Here is a 19,130-nt window from a genome sequence, read left to right as displayed (position 1 = left end):
AATCTTACTCTTATTCCATGGCTGGCTGTGTAGCTGGGTGGCTAGCCCCTGGAGTCCTCCTCCTTCTCTGGCTACTTCTCTCTCCTCCCAGATTTCTCCTTCTATTTATTCTCTGCCTGCCAGCCCCGCCTATCCTTTCTCCTGCCTCACTATTGGCTGTTCAGCTCTTTATTAGACCATCAGGTGTTCTAGACAGGCACAGTAACACAGCTTCACAGAGTTAAACAAATGCAACATAAACAAATGTAACGTACCTTAACATAATATTCTACAATGTAGTCAAGTTGACAACCAAGAATAGCCATCACAATTACTGATAATAAGCTATATACTTCATTCCAGCTTCAAGAGTTTTCATCTGTCACTTGGTTGTGTGGAGAATGTTAACATATGATGGATATAAATGAATAGACACAGCTGTCCATGGCTCTACAAGCTTTAGTTATCTGTATAGATCTTTGGAATCATCACCACAGTATGAATATAGGATTATTCTGTCTGCATAAAGGAACTCCCTAAGACTATCCTGTAGACACTCACCTCCTCATTCCTGGTTATCACTAATCTATTCTCTTTCTTTCATAGGCTTTTTATTAAGGTTATAAAAATAGAATCAAAGTATGTTATTTTTTGAGACTGGCTGTATTGCTTTTGAGATTCATCCAGATTGTTGTTTGTGACAAAAATTGGCTCAGTTGTTATTGGGGATCACTGTTTCATGATGAAAGGATGTTCAAGGTGTCCCCAGTTTTTGGCTTAGAATTAAAGCTGTTATGAACACTTACATACAAGTTTTTTGTCAGCCTGAGTTTTCAGTTCTCTGGGACAAATGCCCAGAAGTGCAGTGTCCTACAATAGTGTCATGACTAGTTTTAAGAGAAAATTCAAATCAACATATATTCTCACCAGTGAAGTATGAAAAATCCAGTTTCTCTGCGTTCTCTCCAGCATGTAATGTGACCACTAGTTTTTATCTCAGCCATCTGAAAGATAGGAAGTGATAGCTGAGTCTGACAGCAGAAGTAGAAATACAAGTTTTCTGAAAGTCCTTTGCTGGGTTCCCACCTGGGGCCATGTTGGTGTCCAAGGGCTGCTGCTGGGTTCATGCTGATCTGGGTGGCCTTTGCTGCCACCTGGGGCCATGGTAGGATCCAAACCTGGGCTGCTGCTGAGGACCATATCTGGGTCTGTGTTGTGGCCCATGAGGAGGCCCAGGGTCTAGGCGGCAACCAGTGGCCCTGTTGGAGTCTAGGGGCCATGCTGCAGTCAAGGCTATACAGATCTGGGTGGTCTGTGCAGCCACCCAGGGCCATGGTGTCATCTGGGCCCAGGCTGTTGCCAAGGGCCATGTCTGGGTCCGTGGGCCTACTGCAGCCTGCAGCCAGGGTCTGTGTTGATGTCTGAGGATCCTGTTACCATAGAAGGCCATAAATGCCCAAGGTCTGGGGCCATTTAGTGTCTGAGAGCCATGCTGCCACTAGGGCCATGCTGATCTGAGTGACCTGCACTGCCACCTGGGGCGATGGTGACATCCAGACCCGGCTGCTGCTGAGGGCCATGTCTGGGTCCACGGTCCAGCTGAAGCTGAGGTCTGTGTTGATGTCTGCGGCCTGTGTCACCTCAGGGAGCCATAGGAACCATGTGTGATGAAATCAGAGGACTGTGCTGAGCTGCTCCACCCTTTGCTGGCCCTGGGGAAGCTGGCCCTTCCTCTTGCTAGACACCGTGGCAAGAGAGCTGACCCCTCCACTAGAGAGGGATGGTCCCACTCCTCACTACAGTTGAGGGAGAATTGACCCTGATGACATGAACATAAGGGAGCTGGCTCCACTCCCTCGCCTGAGGCAGGTGGCCCCAGTGGCCCAGACTGACCAGCTCAGCTACCACCCAGACCCACCACCAGGCTTTGGCCCACCCTAACATCTACCCTATCTAGGTCCTGCTGGAGCTCACGCAGAGACTGATCCTATGGAACCATGCCTGTAGGATCTCCATGACATCTCAGAGGAGTTTCAGTGAGGGTCCAGTGATGACTGTGTGCCAGAAACCAGAGACCTTGAACCATTTACTAGGAAATCAATATTTGCTGGTAAAGCTGATTGTACAAAAGTGTATATTTCATGACACACCACTCCCAGTGCTACCAGGACAAGTGAAGAAGTGTTGGAGAGGCAGAAAAGATGGAGAAAAGCGAAGAGGTTTTTTATTTGTTTTGTTTTGTTCTTGTTTTTATTTGTTTGCTTACTACGTTTATTTTATTTTATTTTATTTTATTTTATTTTAGGGGCACTGCATGGATGAGGGGAAGATGGGGGATTGGGAAGTGAACAGAATTGGGGTACATGATGTGAAATTCCCAAAGAATCAATACAGAAATTATGTTAAAAAAAATGACAGATGATACCGGGCGGTGGTGGCGCATGCCTTTAATCCCAGCACTCGGGAGGCAGAGCCAGGAGGATCTCTGTGAGTTTGAGGCCAGCCTGTTCTACAGAGTGAGATCCAGGAAAGGCACCAAAACTACACAGAGAAACCCTGTCTCAAAGAGAAAAAAAAAATTGCAGATGGCTTGTTAAAAAAAAAAAAAAAAACACTGTAGGAAATTTAATATGTCTAGAACTGGAAGAAAAAAGACAAAATGAATACACCAAGTATTTTGATTATATGACTTTTATATTGCTTATTAAGTAATGTCAATAAATAAGGATCAGTGGCTGTGAATGAGTTAAGTTTTCCTTAAGCAAACAGGAAATGTTAACTGCAACTTGAAAGTCTTCTGAAAAGTGAATAAGAAAAGCACTCACCCATTAAACTCTATTAGCATCATTTCTCCCCCTCTTCCAGTTTCTGACCCTGTCTGTAAATTGTCCGCCTCAGCTTCAGGGTCAAGAGATGTGCTTCAGGCACTTACTTGAGACTCTGGCTCTTATGGACTCAGTACTTTCTGTTAATCCAAGTGCTCTCTGGTGGAAGAAATTGTTCAGTTCCCTAACTGACTAAGACTTCCCTCTCAAATCCAAGTCAGCTGCTGACGACCTGCCTGGGATGGCAGCCCACTGCTTCAGCCCTCAATCCTGGGAGGCTCCCTCCCAGAGGGCTGCGGCGGCGAGGAGGGGGGGAACAGAAAGCTTGGCAAGGATGAAAGCATGAAGCATGAAGTCCAAATGCAGCACTAGCTGCGTCTACTACAGTATTTCATGGGAACAAGAAGACGAAATCATCAGGCAAACTGCTGAAAGGGCAAGAAAACTGAAGAAGCAGGAAAAATCAGTTAACATGACATTTTCCAAGATTCACTGAAAAGAAAGCACAAGCCTCATTTCACTGGGGGGATTTCACTGTTTGAGAACAATTTGGAGATCACTTCGGGACGTTTCAGTTATAGTCATGCTTTGGCTAAATTTATGAACTGAGGATAATATCCTGAAAAAGAGACATCTGAGTGGTCCCCGCCAATGCTACATTATATATATATATATTCTTACAAAACTCTTCAGGATCACAATAAATATATATATCATCCTGTGTGTTACTGGAAGACCTTCTTTCTCTCCCAAAGCACGGAGAGCAACCAAAACTGCCAAGGTCAAAGCTACAAGGTCAAAGCAGGAACCCCCCCTGGGGATGTCACCAATAACCATCTGAAGATTAGGTAGGACCTGCCACCAAGCTGGTTCAGAGCTGGGACAGCAGAGCAGTAACTAAGAACCTTGCTGAGCATGAGGCCATGTACTCAGAGGAGGCACGAGTCAGCTCTGCTGGTCCACACGGCTGTTTCAAGGGACCACAGAGCAGAATGTCTGAAATCAGGGCTCTTAAGGGATCTTTCAATCGAGAATACACCAACATGGATGAAGATGAGACCAAAGTAATAATGATCACTGAAAGTAAAATAAAAATGGGGAAAAAAAACCTGTAGACCCACTGCTTAACTTGTTTCCACTATTAGCTGTTTGAAAGGTCTTTGAAGATTCTGAGCTCTCGAGCGGAAGACAGCGTGAAAGGGCCCCACAGGCTGGCTTCTCCCTCTTCACCTTTACCAGTTTGTGAACAGAGATAAAACAAAACTCTCACGTCCAGAATTGAAGATAAGGTGTGCGTGTGCGTGTGCGTGTGTGCGCGCGCGCATACTGGAGGTAGTCATATCTGAAACCAACAATTTCGACTCCCACTGCGTCTTTGGTAAGGATCTTGAGGCAGCTGTGGACTCTACTCCTCATGGCTCTATCTAGCTGGTGATCCTGGAGAGGTGGCTCCTCTAACGTAAATGCCCCTTGATGTAAAAACACACGAAAAAGTCCTCCAGATGTTACTGACACAGGGAGGAGCTGGTTTCTCCGGGTACTGGGTCTCTTCTCAACTTATCTCAAGATATAATTTGGATAGACAAGTGAAACATGAAATTTCCAACTCTCTTTTCCCTTTCGACCTCCCACCCTCTGCCCCTTAGTCATTGTCCTGAGACCTAAAAAGCAGTTTGGTTTCCCCACACTCCTGTTACCATCCATATCCAAGAAAGACTACTGAATGTGATTTGAAGAAATAACCTTCTATTATGGAAACATTTTACTGTTTAGGGGTTTCATTTTTTGGAATTGTGTCTCACTGTGTGGTCTTGGCTTGCCTGGAGCTCACTATATTGACCACGCTGGCCTTGAACTCAAGGAGATCCACTTGTATATGCATGCACCATCATGCCCAGTTGTGGAAACACTTCATTTATTAAAAGATGACAACATATGTGGATGAATATATTCATTCTCTAGGTAGCAATGCCATTTTTAGGGCACAGAAGGGATTTGGATATGATCCCTTATGCTGTTTTTCGAATTCCATATGCTCGGGGTAAAGGCAAAGCTTTCCATTTTCCATTTTTGCAAACTTCTGAGGATTAGAGAGCATTTATTTCAATCCTTCAGTTTAACACGACTTTGAAAACTACCTCCAAATTCCAAGTGAGATTTTGATATTGTGTAAAACCCTACCAACCTCTAAAAAAATAAAAGATTTATCATAGCTAACCAACAAGGATTCCTTCCAGGGCAAAGGTGAGAAAAGTGGTTGATCCTCAGCAACAGGGCAAACGTGGCCTTTAAGCATCCTGCCTGTGTGAGCACACCAGCAGACACACTAAGCCTGGGTGTGTTGATACGTTCCTCCTCTGCCTTTCCCTCTGCGACCTCCTCCCCCGACCAGGAGAACGAAGCTGCAGGATGATGAGAGGAAATGACTTCATCTGGGTGGAGAAGGCGAAGCTAGAACTCCAGTCCCGTCCCGTCCCCCCGTCCCCACCCCACCCCCCCATTATAAGTCAAATGTGCTGCCTAAGAAAAACAGCTGGCTCTCCAGGCTGAGTCTCTTGCTCCAACAGCCTCCCCCAGGGATGGAACACAGGGTGGGGACAGGGAAGGGATGCCATCAGACCAGCTTCTTGGTCTCATGTCCTAATCACCTCCATCTTGGAGTCCTTCCCTTTTGTTCCAGCGGTTGCATTTCTCTTCAGAGGAGGAGCCCTGGCTCTCCTAACTTTCTTCTCACATACAGACAAGCAGGGGAAAAACAACTGACCTTCCTTCCCATGGGTTATATAGAAGTCTACTACTTAGATTCTTGCATAATGGTGCTGAACACTAACCTACAACTATACTTTTAAAAAAGGACCTTTTAAAGACACTATCCAAAGCCAGAAAACCAGTTATCCTCAGAGGGGAAAACATGTCACAAGGCATGTGCTAATGAAAACTAAGCTCATTATATCATCTGTTATCTCCTGCCTGCTGCACAGATGAGGTCATCAAAGGAAAAATAGATTGCATTTAGAGTCATGATCACACAGAGAATGCATGCTGATGTATGTCAAACATACAATTGGAGGAACAGAATCAATGTCTATATGGGTCTCCTTCTTCCTTGGGGATCATTGGCCACCAGTCCACAAGGGTGGGGGGTAAGCAGAAGCAGGGAACAGGGTTCAGACCGCCTGTGGATAGAATGGAGAGAGCCTTCCAGGATATGACTTCAGTGAGACAACTCAACTTTATTCCAGAGTATAGGAAATATGTAAGATTGGGAAGCCTGGGGACAAGCCCTAATTTGCATTTAATGACACACTCTTATCATGTAGCTGGATTAGTGGAAGCACAGCCCTATCAAAATGGCTGGAACATTAACCTAATTATCATGTGGGCAGTAGGGGAAGAGCATTTGCAGGGAACTATGCCAAGGATCATCCTTGAGATAAGTCAGTCACTCAGGCCTAGAGACACCTTCCAGATAAGGTTAGGTGAGGTGGGAGAGGGGGGGTCTTCATGTTGCCAAGCTTGGGGACAGCTGCCAGGCCATGGTAGATTGCAACTTCTAACCAGAAGGGCCTCCCAACACCTCTAGGCTCAGCAAGGTAGCTTTCTGGGAAGCTCAGAAATGGGACAAGCTGTGAACTTAATACTTCCTACTCTCTCCACCGAGGCATCCTGGTCTCCCTTGTTTTTAAAGAGCAGAGTGTTCTTGTGCATCTGTCCTGTCGCAATGGGGCAGGAGTTTCTCCTAGGAACACACCTAGGAGAAAGAATAGCTGGCCTGCAGGGCAGAAGAACCTTAACTCTGCAGTGGAACACTATGTTCTCAGGCAAGAGTGCCTCCTGCAAGAGCCATCCCCTTCTCCAAAGACCAGCAAGGGATTACTATAGTCTCTGTGGAGGAATCCTGGGATGAGCCTTGTGCTACAGATCATTCCAGGCTTAGTCAGTTTGAAATGGGAAGGGAAGAAGTAAAAAAAAAAAAAAATTAAGTTTAAGTTATTTATTTAAGCCATCTCCTCTTACGAGCAAAGGGATGGAAGATTGGTGTAATGGTCACCATTTGGTACAAGGAAAGATGCGCTTTCATGGTCCACACACAGAGTAATGGTCCAAATCACTGCTGTGGTCCCTTGCTGTCTGGGGGAAGGTCCAGGTTCTCTTTACTGGTCTTCCTAGCCAGTTGGAAGTGGGTTCACATGAGGGTTGTGGAACAGGGTATGGACCCCCACCCCCCAACCTTCTCTTACATCTTTTCCCCAGTGGTTCCTGGCAGTAGCTCCACACATTCCCTACCTTTCCTGACTATGGCCCTTTTGGTGCCCACTCATCAGCCTGAGTGTGACACATCAGGTAGTTGTGACCCTTCAACCTTTGAGGAGGACTTGAGTCTCCTGGGAGGCGGGCAGAGCGCCTCATCAGCGCTGTTCCAGCCCACTCTACTGCTCTTTAGTTATGCTTGCTCTTACTTGTCTTTGGGATTTTTAACTGCAGAGAGACATTTGATTGTAAAGGCAGCAGAGTCAAACCAACATATTTATATGTATATTTTAAAGGTACCTTGACTTCAAAATTTGGATCTAAGGATATGTTGCTTTGGAAAGGAGGCTTTGCTTTTGTTTCCACAGAAAGCCAGAGGCTATGGATTTGTTCCAGATTAAGATACATCAGGTTTGACCAGCTAAGACCCCCTGAAAGGTCTCCGATGACACCATGATGATCCAACATCCAGAATGGTTTCAAGGCAACTGGTTCAGACAATACACCCTCATGGACTACTCCATAATCCTAAAATTTTCTTTGTGTTCCCATAAGATACAGCGCCCCCCTCCAGCAGGAAGTAGTAAGAGAAGCTACGCCCAAATTCCCAAATATACCAAGCTGGCTTTGGAGATGGAATTGGCTCACTCCTTCTCTAAACCCAAGCATACTACTAAAAGAAAAGGTTAAGAGATTTTTGTGTCCCATATCAGAAGAGCCATCTGGTGTAGGGCAGAGAAAAACCAATATTTTTATTTAAAGCAGGTTAAATATAAATGCAATCTCTTTCTAAAGAAGATAAGGGGATATGATATAGATATGATAGGATGAAAGGGTAGATTATTAAACCTACTTTTAAAGAGCAGCTTGTTTAAAATGTTTTACATTGGTATGGATTTTAGTTTATTGATACAAATTTAAAGTTAATTTTGTTATACTGTATGTATATTTCTACTTTTGTTATACTGTATGTATATTTCTACTTTTGTTTAAGGTATTATGTTTGTACAGCTCATTTAAAATTGTAATGGATAATTAAGAAATAGATTAATAATTAGTCATCTATGATAATCATGCTTGTATCCATGTTAGTTAAGTTTTCTAGGTATACATAAATATATTTCAGATAAATAGGTAATCTTCAAATACTTCAAAGACCTACAGAATATGGCATTTAAAATGTTTTAAAAATTTAGACTTTCTGGACAGTGAGACCTGTCTGCTCCTGGCAGCACGGGATTTACTTCAGAGAGGAGGATGGGCATAAAAGACACTCTATATAGAGTTTATCTTCTTCTTGGCAAAAATAGCCATTTGAGCAAGAAACTGTTCTTGCCTGGACTGCTTGATCAACTGGACATGCAGGACCCATAGGAAGGTGACCACTGAACTTTGCTTGGCAAAAATGGTCTTTCAGGTTCCTGCTTCACAGAGTAACCTTCCAGACTTTCTACAGGACACTGAGAAAAGTGACTGAGAGACTCTAGGCCTGTGGGCTAAAGACAGATGCCACAATTTCACAAAGGAACGTTAGATGACTGTCCAGGCTACCAGCTGTCTCTGTCTACCCTCCAAGACTCCCGAAAGTTGCTTGCATCCTTCTCCTGTTTCTCAGGTAATAGAATATCCTTCTGGGATCTTTGATGTAGTTGAAGACTAGAGTTATAATTTCCTCAGTTATGATAAAAGATAAGTTAGACATAAAACCTTAGACTCACAAATATAAGATAGATATCTTCTTTAATATTGTAACTGCAATTCTTGCTTGATAATTGTTTTGTTATATGTAATTTTACTATGTGAAAGTTAAAACCTTTTTGGAAAAAAAAAAGAAAAGGAGAAGTGCTGTGGCTATTGTTCTGTATAAATAAAATGCTGATTGGCCTGTAGCCAGGCAGGAAGTATAGGTGAGACAAGCAGAGAAGAGAATTCTGGAAAGTGGAAGGCTGAGGCAGAGAGATGCTGTCAGCTGCCACCATGAGAAGATGTTAAGACACTGGTAAGCCACAAGCCATGTGGCAACTTATAAATTAATAGAAATGGGTTAAATTAAGATATAAGAACAGTTAGCAAGAAGCCTGCCACGGCCATACAGTTTGTAAGTAATGTAAGTCTCTGTGTGTTTACTTGGTTGGGTTTGAGCGGCTGCGGTACTGGTGGATGAGAGAGATTTGTCCTGATCCTGGGCCAGGCAGGAGCAGGAAAATGCTAGCTACAGGCTTGGTCCTGATGTGGAGATGGGGGTAGGCAATAAACTCAGGTCTCTGGTGCTCTCCATGCCACAATTTCAGGAAGGTGTTGAGCATGCTCACTCCCACCCTGGGCAGCTCCATGAACTAGGTGAGGGCCTTCCACATTCAAGCTGAACCTACCTCTCCGTTGGCACCACTCAACATGGGCCGCCCCACCTTTGGGAGGGCCCGGCCCAGCCGCCGCCACCATTTTGCAACTACAGAAGAAGTAAAAATGAATATTCATTATAACTGTGTCAGAATAGCTCTGTGTTTTATGATGTATATTTTATGCTTACGTTAGTTGTTCAGTGCAATGGCTTCCATAGAGTGCAGGCTCAGCCAATCTCAATAAACCATTTTATTGCTCTATGAATCTCCAAGTTAACAAGTTTTTCCAAGGATTGGTTTGGAAAATCCTTGAAGTAGGGGATTGATGTGGGAGAAAATACCATATGCAGCAAAATTCTGGTTTCTGCAATGGGCACTCAGACATATTACATTCTTCTAAGTTACCCTCCCAGACTGTTGTAACTGCATGTAACACAAAAGGAGGGGTTCTGGGAGGTGGTCCATAGCGGCTCTCTTCCAAGAAAACTTCATAAAATTCCTAAATCGACTTTTAAGGCTTAAAGGTGTTCTTTACTTACTTGGTTTTAGTTGGTTTGGGGGTTAAACAATTTGTTTACTAAATAGCCAAATTTTAACAATAAAAATAGTTCAGTGGAGAATTTAGACTAGAATTCAGATTCTGTTCCAACTTTGATATTAAATTGCTAAATGATTGAACAACAAACTGAATAACCCTATGCATCTCTCAGTTTATACAACTACAGAGACACAGCCACTCTTAAAAATGGAGATTTGGTTATTACCAAGTACCTTAATCTTACTCTAGAACATTTTTTTTTTTTTTTTTTTTTGGTTTTCCAGACAGGGTTTCTCTGTGTAGCTTTGCGCCTTTCCTGGAACTCACTTGGTAGCCCAGGCTGGCCTCTAACTCACAGAGATCCGCCTGGCTCTGCCTCCCGAGTGCTGGGATTAAAGGCGTGCGCCACCACTGCCCAGCTTCTCTAGAACATCTTATACATCATAATCTAATAATCTAAGCATGTTGGCCGATTCTCTGAAATCTCCAGAAGTGTTTCAGCTTTCTAAGCTCTTCATTAGACAATGAGCCGAGGTGTTGAGCTTCTTTACCAAATATTTTTATGTTGCAAAATACTGCGGTAGATCCTATAAGCATACGTATTGCCAAAGGAAAAAATTCCCAAATATTAGATACCTAGAAATCACCTAAAATTTGCTTAGACTATTATCTAAAGCAGTGTTAAAGTGGGTCATCTAAAGGGAAAGGCAAGGAAAGCATAATATTTTTTTCTTCTAATAATCTTTAAATAAAACTTGCCAAACAGACAATGGCAAACTCAATGAGACGCATGAAAACATGGCCCAAAACCTAACTACTTCCTTCGAGGAGTAGTTGATGAGGTTGGATGTGGCCGCACTTATCTACAATCCCAGCACTCTCCAGCCTGAGGCTAACTTTAGCTACATAGCATGATCTTGTCATCAAAGATTAGAGTGGGGATGTGCCCAGTTTTTGAGTCTAGGGAGTCATGACTCTTGGAAATGGCTTTAATGGAAATGGAAATGGGGGCATTAACACACTTCACAATGCAGATGCTGAGCTTGCCTGTATGCATTGAAGCTACACTTCTACAAGATGGTTGTCCTTCTGAAAGAGAACCAAGAGCTCCAATGGATGGCCACTTTACCTCCAAAAGCTGAGCCCCTAGCACCCATAGCTGACCTCACATGTGGAGACATACCAATTCAAATTACCATCCAGAACAATCTAGCCCAAATTGCTGACTCTGAAATTATGAGCCCAATAAACAGCAGTTGCTAAGCACTGCAATCTGGGTGGTTTATTATTCCATTACAGACAACTCATGAACGGCAGAGTACAAATTAGTTCAGTGGATTCAGAGGACAATGGCCTAATCACCTCTAAATTTTAATTAATCCATACTATGTAAGCCATCACTGTGTACAAATTGGTAGTCAACTTGTTGCTGATAATTGGTAAGAAATAAATATGTGACCCTATTTGTCCAGTGTCTTAGTTTGCTTCTCTGTTATTGTGATAAAAACATTTACCAAAACCACCTTGGGGAGGAAAGGCTTTATTTGGCTTACATATCTCAAATCTCAGTCCATCAAATCGGAAACTCAAGGCAAGAACCTGGAGGCAGGAACTGAAGCAGAGACCATGGAGGAATGCTGCTTACTGCCTTGCTAACTAACTATGGCTTCTTTTTTTTTTTTTTTTCCTCGAGACAGGGTTTCTCTGTGTAGCTTTGTGCCTTTCCTGGGTCTTGCCCTGTAGACCAGGCTGGCCTCGAACTCACAAGAGATCTGCCTGCCTCTGCCTCCAAAATGCTGGGATTAAAGGCATGCACCACTACCGCCCAACTTTTAGCTTGGTTCTCAAACCATCGGGAATCTGTCCAGGGGTGTGTCACTACCCATAGAGGCCTGGGCCCTCCCACTTCAATCATTAGTCAAGAAAATGCCCCACAGACTTGCCTACAGGCCAGTCTGATAGAGACCCTTCTTTCCTTCCTTCCCAGATGACTCTATCTTGTGTCAAGTTCACAAAAGTAACAACAAACAAACAGCATGGCCAATAAGTCCTTAGGGCTGGTTTGCTGGAGGACAAGATCCCTCTCTGATACTAGATGGTGTCAATCTGCCTGTAATACCCAGAATGGGTGTGGATGTTTGTTTTTAGCCTAGCCTGAAACCCTGAGTTCTCTCATACCCTAGCCTTGCATGTGATTCTCTGAGTCTGTTTGTGGGAAAACCACCGTTTCTGTTATTCATACCGGTGCGAGAGTTTCTAGCTCCTTGGATCCTCGCTGATACATTTTCAATTGTTTTCTTCTTAGATTTATTTTATTTGTTTTATTTTATGTGGAGAAGTGCTTTGCCTCAATGTATGTCTGTACACTGTGTGCATGCCTGGTGCCAGCAGAGGTCAGAAGAGAGCATCAGATGCCCGAACTGGAGCTATAAATGGTTGTGAGCGGCCATTGTGTACTGGGAATAGAACCCAGGTCCTCTGCAAAAGCAGTCAAGTGCTCTTAACTGATGAGCCATCTCTCCAGTGCGTAACTGACACTTTTGTCTTTCTTAGGTAGTTATTTCTTATAAAGAAGGCACACAAAGTCACTACTAAAAATGCGTCATTAGTAATAAACATTTGTTGGTAATTACACAAAATGTGCCCCTTTTTGATTTTTATAGAAAAGGAAAAAATGAAAAATTTCTGTTTTTCATACATTTTGATCTTATTACAGTCTGCAAATATTCTTCGAAGTGAAAAGAAATATAAAATAAGGATGTAATTGCTGTGAAAATAGAAAAGGCTATAATTTTAGAGCTACATGCTGGCTATGGTAGATAAAATCAATATTCTAAAACTTGAAAGAAAGTATAATGCCTGTACTTATCTGTGTTTCCTTTTAGAGAAACCAAATGTATTGGTATACTCCAGTAATGTTGAGACATGGTTTTTCCACTCACCAATAGAGGAAAAAGTACTGTTCTTTAATACCTAGCCCTGAAAAGACAGCTTTCACAAACCCACGCATGACCAAGTCTGAGACCAAGTGAGATGGCCAAACATCACATAAAAGAATTTTGAGTCAGAGTAATTCTGAGTAAGCAGAAAATTGTTTAAAAATACATTTTAGGACTTCGATGGCTATGGCTCTTCTCACGCTGGTTATGCAATCTGCCGGCAATAAACCACACAGGTGCTTGCTTTATGGTCCATAAAGGACAGTGCCAAGCAAGATGTCCACTCGGCTCTGCACAGCTCTTGCCAAAGCATGGCTTTCTCTTCTTACTCACTTCTGGAGGGATTCAGTAATATTATCCATCAAAATGCTTTTATTACAGAATGATGTTTTTCCTGAGCATGCATTTGCCAAAATATATTCTACTGCTTCCTAAAAATGGGTTTCTTGTATAAAGAAAAGCATTCTTTAGCCTAATAAGTGGAGAACTGCTTAAGAACATTCTGTTTTAGAAACCTGTGATGCAGATCTCTGAGAAGTACTGTAGTTTCCTTTTAAGCATTGTTTAATCCATTATTCATCAAGATGCCCATTTATGACACATGGCTTTAACAGACACCATTAACCTGGCAAGGAACAGAAAATGTGGTCCAAGGCGGGGAGTAAGATATGTGCTGACATTTTGAATAAGGATGACTGGAAGAATGTGAGTCTGTGGCCAAAAAAGGAAGATGTCAAAGCAGGGAGATGATGAGTTCCATTCTGATCATATAAAGGTGATTTTGCAAACACGGAAGCCTAGCAATGGGAAATCTAGGTATGGAGTTTGTTAAAGTCGTCCTGACTGGAGATGCCTTGTTCAGCCTTGAACACATCAGGAAAGTCAAGGCAATGGCTGGGTCAGGAAGGAAACAATGAGGAGAGAGGAAAGAATAACAAAGTCAGAATTTCTTCCTGTACTTAGGGAGCCCTCAGAAAGATGGGAAAGGAACAAGAGAAGTACAGTTGGTAGAAGCCTGGTGAAGACTCAGGAAAAGAAAATGATACACAGAGGTTGCTAGACAAAGACTTAAGACAAGGTCATTGACTGTGGCTGTTGTTGAAGCCTGAGATTTTCTAGGAAGCATGGTGCTCTTAAGGTAAGGACCTCAGGGAAAGGTTTGCAGCCTGAGAGGGTGCAGAGGAAGTAGCAGAAGTACTCTAGCTTAGTAAGTTGGTGATGACGAGAATTTAAAATGGAGATTGGTAACTTCATAGGCAAATGGAGTGAATATTCACACTGCTAGGAGAAAAGAGGATGGCATAAGATGCTTGGAGGCAAGGAGAGTGATGAGAGATTTGAGCAAAAAGAAAAGTGGATGAAGTCCCAGGGGGGAGGAAGGGACTGAGGCCAGGCATCTGTTTGCTGCTGGTAAGACACATTGCTGTGGTCTCTCAGATACTAGTGTGAGAAAAGCTCACAAACTTTCAAGTAATCACACCTTTTGTCTGGGCAGTTATAAAAATCTAGTTCTGTGGCCTGGAGAGATGGCTCAGAGGTGAAGAGCACTGGCTGCTCCTCCAGAGGTCCTGAGTTCAATTCCCAGCACCCACATGGTGGCTCACAACCATCTATAATGAGATCTGGTGCCCTCTTCTGGCCTGCAGGCACACATGCAGACAGAACATTGTATATGTAATCCATAAATCTTTTAAAAGAAATCTGATTCTGTCTCACATAAAAACTCATGGAAGTGTACAGCGATATTCACTATATCGTTCATTGTACAGCAAAAATAAACAAACAAAACACAGAAGAAAGTTTAAACACCCTTCAGTAAATGAGTAGTCAAATAAATTATGCTGGGACCCTTCAACAGAGTGCCACAACGCAGGTTTTAGAAATGATGAGCAAACCACGTAGGCAGTGAGACAGAATGGAGCTCAAAATATTTTTGTACTACCTTATAAGTGACAAAATTTGGATACGGAACGCTCCCCAACCTTTATGTTGAAGGTTTGATTCCCAGCTTGTAGCACTATTAGGAGGCAATAGGTACTTTATGAGGTGTGACCCAATGGAAATAACTTAGTCATTGTGGCATGGGCCCCTCAGTGTTCTACCTTGTCACAAGCAATGCTTCTCCCTAAACAATGGGCTAGCCAACCATGACTAAAAACTCTGAAACCAAGAGACAAATAGCAGGCCCTCCCTATATGAACAGTGACAGAAAGCTGATCAACGTAGAAGTCCTATTGGGAAAGGAAATATGTATATTTATCTTATTTTCTTATACCTCAGCTCAAGCATAAGGATTCAGCAATAGACATTTAAGTGCTCAACAAATACTTGTTGGATGAAATATCATGTTAAAATTTAAAATCAAGAGCCAGGCATGATGGCATATACCTTTAATTCTAGTAGGCAGAGGCAGACAGATCTCTGGGAGTTTGAAGCCAGGCTGCTCTACATAATGAGCTCCTGTTGAAAATCCAGGACTGCATAGAGAGAGAGAGACTCTGACTGAAAAAAAAAACTTTAAAATCAATGGTAGTACTTGGCTTGTGTTTATTATATACATACATAAAAATAAACATATTTATATATTTATACTGTATACATTTATTATATTATTTATTCTGAAATAATACCCAGCAGATTAAAGCAGGTATTTTAAGAAAGTAGAACTGAATGGAAAATGAAATGAGATGTATATTTACTTTTATTTAGTTAGTTCCATATTACTACTTTTAACAAATATTAATTTCTTCTATAATTCCATCATGCCAGTAAAAGATACAAAAATCACTATAGATAAAAGAGGAATGCAGTCATGTGTGTTAGTCATGGAAAAGGTCACACCTCCTCTTCCGAAGCCAATGTTCCTATGAATGGTACAGAAAAAGGAGGAAAGCAAGGTTGAGTCTAAAGAAAGCAAGAGTCGGTATTCCCCACGAGAGTGAGGACAGTGAAGAGTGAACACACCCCAAAAGACTGGGCAGGTCATCTTAGAGATGGGGAGACCATAAAAACCATTGAACCAACCCCCAGCGTCACACAAGATGATGTCAAAGAATTTGTCACAAAGATGTTTGTGAGTGACAGTGACAGGTCAGGACAACAGCTTCTAAAATTGCACAGAAACACTTTTAAATGGGCCAAGAAGCAGACTGCCAAGTGTTTATGAGAGATCTCCTAAGGGTCAAAGCTAAGACAGGGAGGCTGTAACTTGTTGGTCAACAAGAAAAAAATTGGAGCTTGGGAAATTAGCAACAAAATGAGAGGCCAGCTGTCATACCGATGACCCACAGTTGGCCTTAGACTGACTGACTCAAATGAGAAATAGGCCACAGAGTTACTTCACTTTCTTCCAAAGAATCATAGTTAGTTGGTGTTACAATTGTGTAACTGGATGGAGGTACTGCTCCAATTGTAAAAGCAGCATGTACTGCCGTAATAAAACATGGAATAAAATGTCCAATGTCCACTGGTCAGTATTCACAAGAGCCCAGAGATGGAGCCAGTTTAGATGCTTATCAACAGATGGAAGGATAAAGGAAATGTGATAAATACAGACACACACACACACACACACACACACACACACACACACCAGAGACCGAGTTAGCTGTAAAGAAGAATGAAATTATGTCCTTTCCAGGAAAAGTAGATAGCAAGGGGGATCCTCGTGTCTGCTGGTTTGAATGAGAATGCCCTCTCTATGCTCATATATTTGCATACTTTGGGAATGATTAAGAGGTATGGCCCTGGTGAAGTAGGTGGGTACTTGTTAGAGGAGGTGTGTTGCTAAGGGTGTGCTGAGAAGCCCAGTCTCTCTGTCTCTGTCTCTCTGTCTCTGTCTGTCTCTGTCTGTCTCTCTCTGTCTCTCTCTGTCTTTCTCTCTCTCTCTCTCTCTGCCTGCTGCCTGTGCATCAGCATATAAAGCTCTTAGATACTTCTCCAGCACCATGCCTACCCAATTGCCACCACACTCCTCCCATAATGATAATGGACCAAAACCTCTGAAACCGCAAGCAAGTGTGATAGCTAAAGAAGCTCCACTTTATGCTAGGCGTCCATCTTGGTACCACTAGCCATTTGTCTCCAACTCCAGTCCCTGGAAGAGAAGTTCCCAGTTACCCTGGTTTTCCCCCCTTTAAAAATTCTTTCCTCAAGCCCCTTCTGGTGGCAATCTCAAATTTGGCTCAGTGATTACAAGAGTCTATGGATCACAAACTCCATAATATTTGGAAGCTCCAGCAAGATCTCTGGGAGACCCCAGATTCAGGACCAGGGGTCTGGGAAAGGCCCCAGAAGGAGCAGGTCTAAGATGGACTTGACAGGCCCCAAGGAGCCAGGCTACAAGGTTGCCACAAATTAAAGTTGCTGGTAGGGGATAAGGCCCCAGAGGGAACAAGTCCAAAGTGGACTTGATAGGCCCTGGGAAGTCCAGACTGCAATCACCCCAAATTTGCAAATTGAAAAGCAAAATAAAAATAACAATTGCTGGCCAATGTGCTTGGACTGATCTATGAGTTGTTCTGTTCTATTTTGGAGTCTGGACATTTGGGGAGACAAACGGCGAGATCTGATGAGATCATAGACCCAGTCTCCAGGGCAGAGGGGATGCCCTACTGTCCTTTGGGTTTTGGTGTATGAATGAAGGTGGCCACCATAATGTCTAAGTTTGTTTGTCCCTCCCCACCCCATTGTAATTTTGTACTGTCTTTTTCTATTGCTCTCTGTTGTCAGTTGGATTGGTGTTTTCAAGCTTTGTTGTAGAGATGGTAATCTCTAAAACTGAGCACAGCCAAATTGCCCCTGAGCTGCATGCTACATTTACAGGACTTTGGAGAGGCAGACTGCTTCAGGCTGCCTCTACGTTAGCTCCACCCTGGAGCCTGCTCCTAGATTGCTCTGCGTCTGTTCCTCTCATTGGCTCATGGAAGCCTGCAGGTTAAGTCCCACGTGTACCACCAGGCACTTCTCCATGCATACCTGTTTGCAGTTCTTTTCCCTTCCTCTGCTTCTGAAGGATGCCTTTTTTCTACTTGCTCTATCTCCCAGCTGGCTCCTGTCTCTGACCATGGAGTTCTGCCTGTGGCCACTCCCCTGCCACTGGGCTGGGGTGATGGGGGCACCCCTGGTAGGCAACCCTGGTGGGCAGTAAGTCCCCTGTTCCACTGCCGGCTGCTCCCTGCCCTGCTGCAGCTGGCCTGCACCTAGAACTTCTTATCCCTACGCCTTCTTTGTACTCTGTTTGCTCTGGTCTCTCCCTCTGATCACTGGGTTTGGTTTTGCAGGGGTCGGATATCTGCTGGATATAGATAATATTGTTCTTTAAAAGCTGGCTCTGGAGTTGGTGTAAGGTCTCTCTCTTCTGACTCAAGCATGGTTGTTTAAAAATCTCCTCCAGAAATCTCTGTACTAGATCAGAAGGCCATCTGACTCTAGGACAAAGAAAGAAAAACAATACAGCCCAAGAAAGGACACTGTTCTTTAGAACAGCTAAAATATGAACTTTCAGTGCCTTAAGACTTGTAAGCTTATTGGATACCATAAAAAATACATAAAATAAAAATCCATAAAGAAAGCATAAACAACATGATGCCAGCATTTTCTGAGTTCCTGTAGATGCCTGATTTTTATAGGGTACAGATACTTACATTACTCTGCAACTTAATGACTATAAGAAAAATATTTATTAAGCTTTTCAGGTTGTCTGCCTCCATCTGCAGACACACTGGTTCTAAAATAAAACTCTCTGTCTAAAATCTCTCAATAATAACTCCAAATATGCCTGCTTAAAATAATCCAAGCAGGACTTGTTTTTTTAAAAAAAATTGATATTCCTTCAAAAAAGGAGATAGGTAAGGTCATTGGATCGCTACCCAAGCATCAGCTCACTGCTCTCAGCTGGTTATATGTAATTAGGCCCTAACTGCACGAGGCCTCAAGGTCTCCTGGAAAAACTAGGGTATACAAGCAAAAGAAGAAGGAAAAAGAGAAGGAGGAGGAGGAAGTAGGAGGAAGAGGAGGAGCAGGAGGAAGAAGGAGGACAAGAAAAAGGAAGAAGGAGGAGGAAGGTGTGGGGAGGATGGGGTCTGCCTATACAACAATAGAAGAGCTATTATATATACAGGGTCAAGGCTCCAAATATTGTCTTTGCTAACTTTGTTAAGCTTTAGCTATTTGGATAATAGAAATTCTAGCCACTGAACAAAAAAAACTGTCTCATGCCTTGCCTACTGCCTGGACCCTGCTCAGACTGTGGACA

General features: G+C 43.0%; 1 pseudogene; it reads right to left on the bottom strand.

Annotated features, from left to right (window-relative positions):
• Positions 1 to 6,928: 6,928 nt before the first annotated feature.
• LOC121823254 (cytochrome c oxidase subunit 6A1, mitochondrial-like) lies at positions 6,929 to 12,219 on the bottom strand (annotated as a pseudogene).
• Positions 12,220 to 19,130: the final 6,911 nt, after the last annotated feature.

This window comes from Peromyscus maniculatus, chromosome 16 (genome assembly GCF_049852395.1).
Source record: "Peromyscus maniculatus bairdii isolate BWxNUB_F1_BW_parent chromosome 16, HU_Pman_BW_mat_3.1, whole genome shotgun sequence".
NCBI classification, from domain to species: domain Eukaryota; kingdom Metazoa; phylum Chordata; class Mammalia; order Rodentia; family Cricetidae; genus Peromyscus; species Peromyscus maniculatus.
The sequence above is the reverse complement of the archived record's forward strand: the minus strand, read 5'-3'. Positions and strand labels throughout refer to the sequence as shown.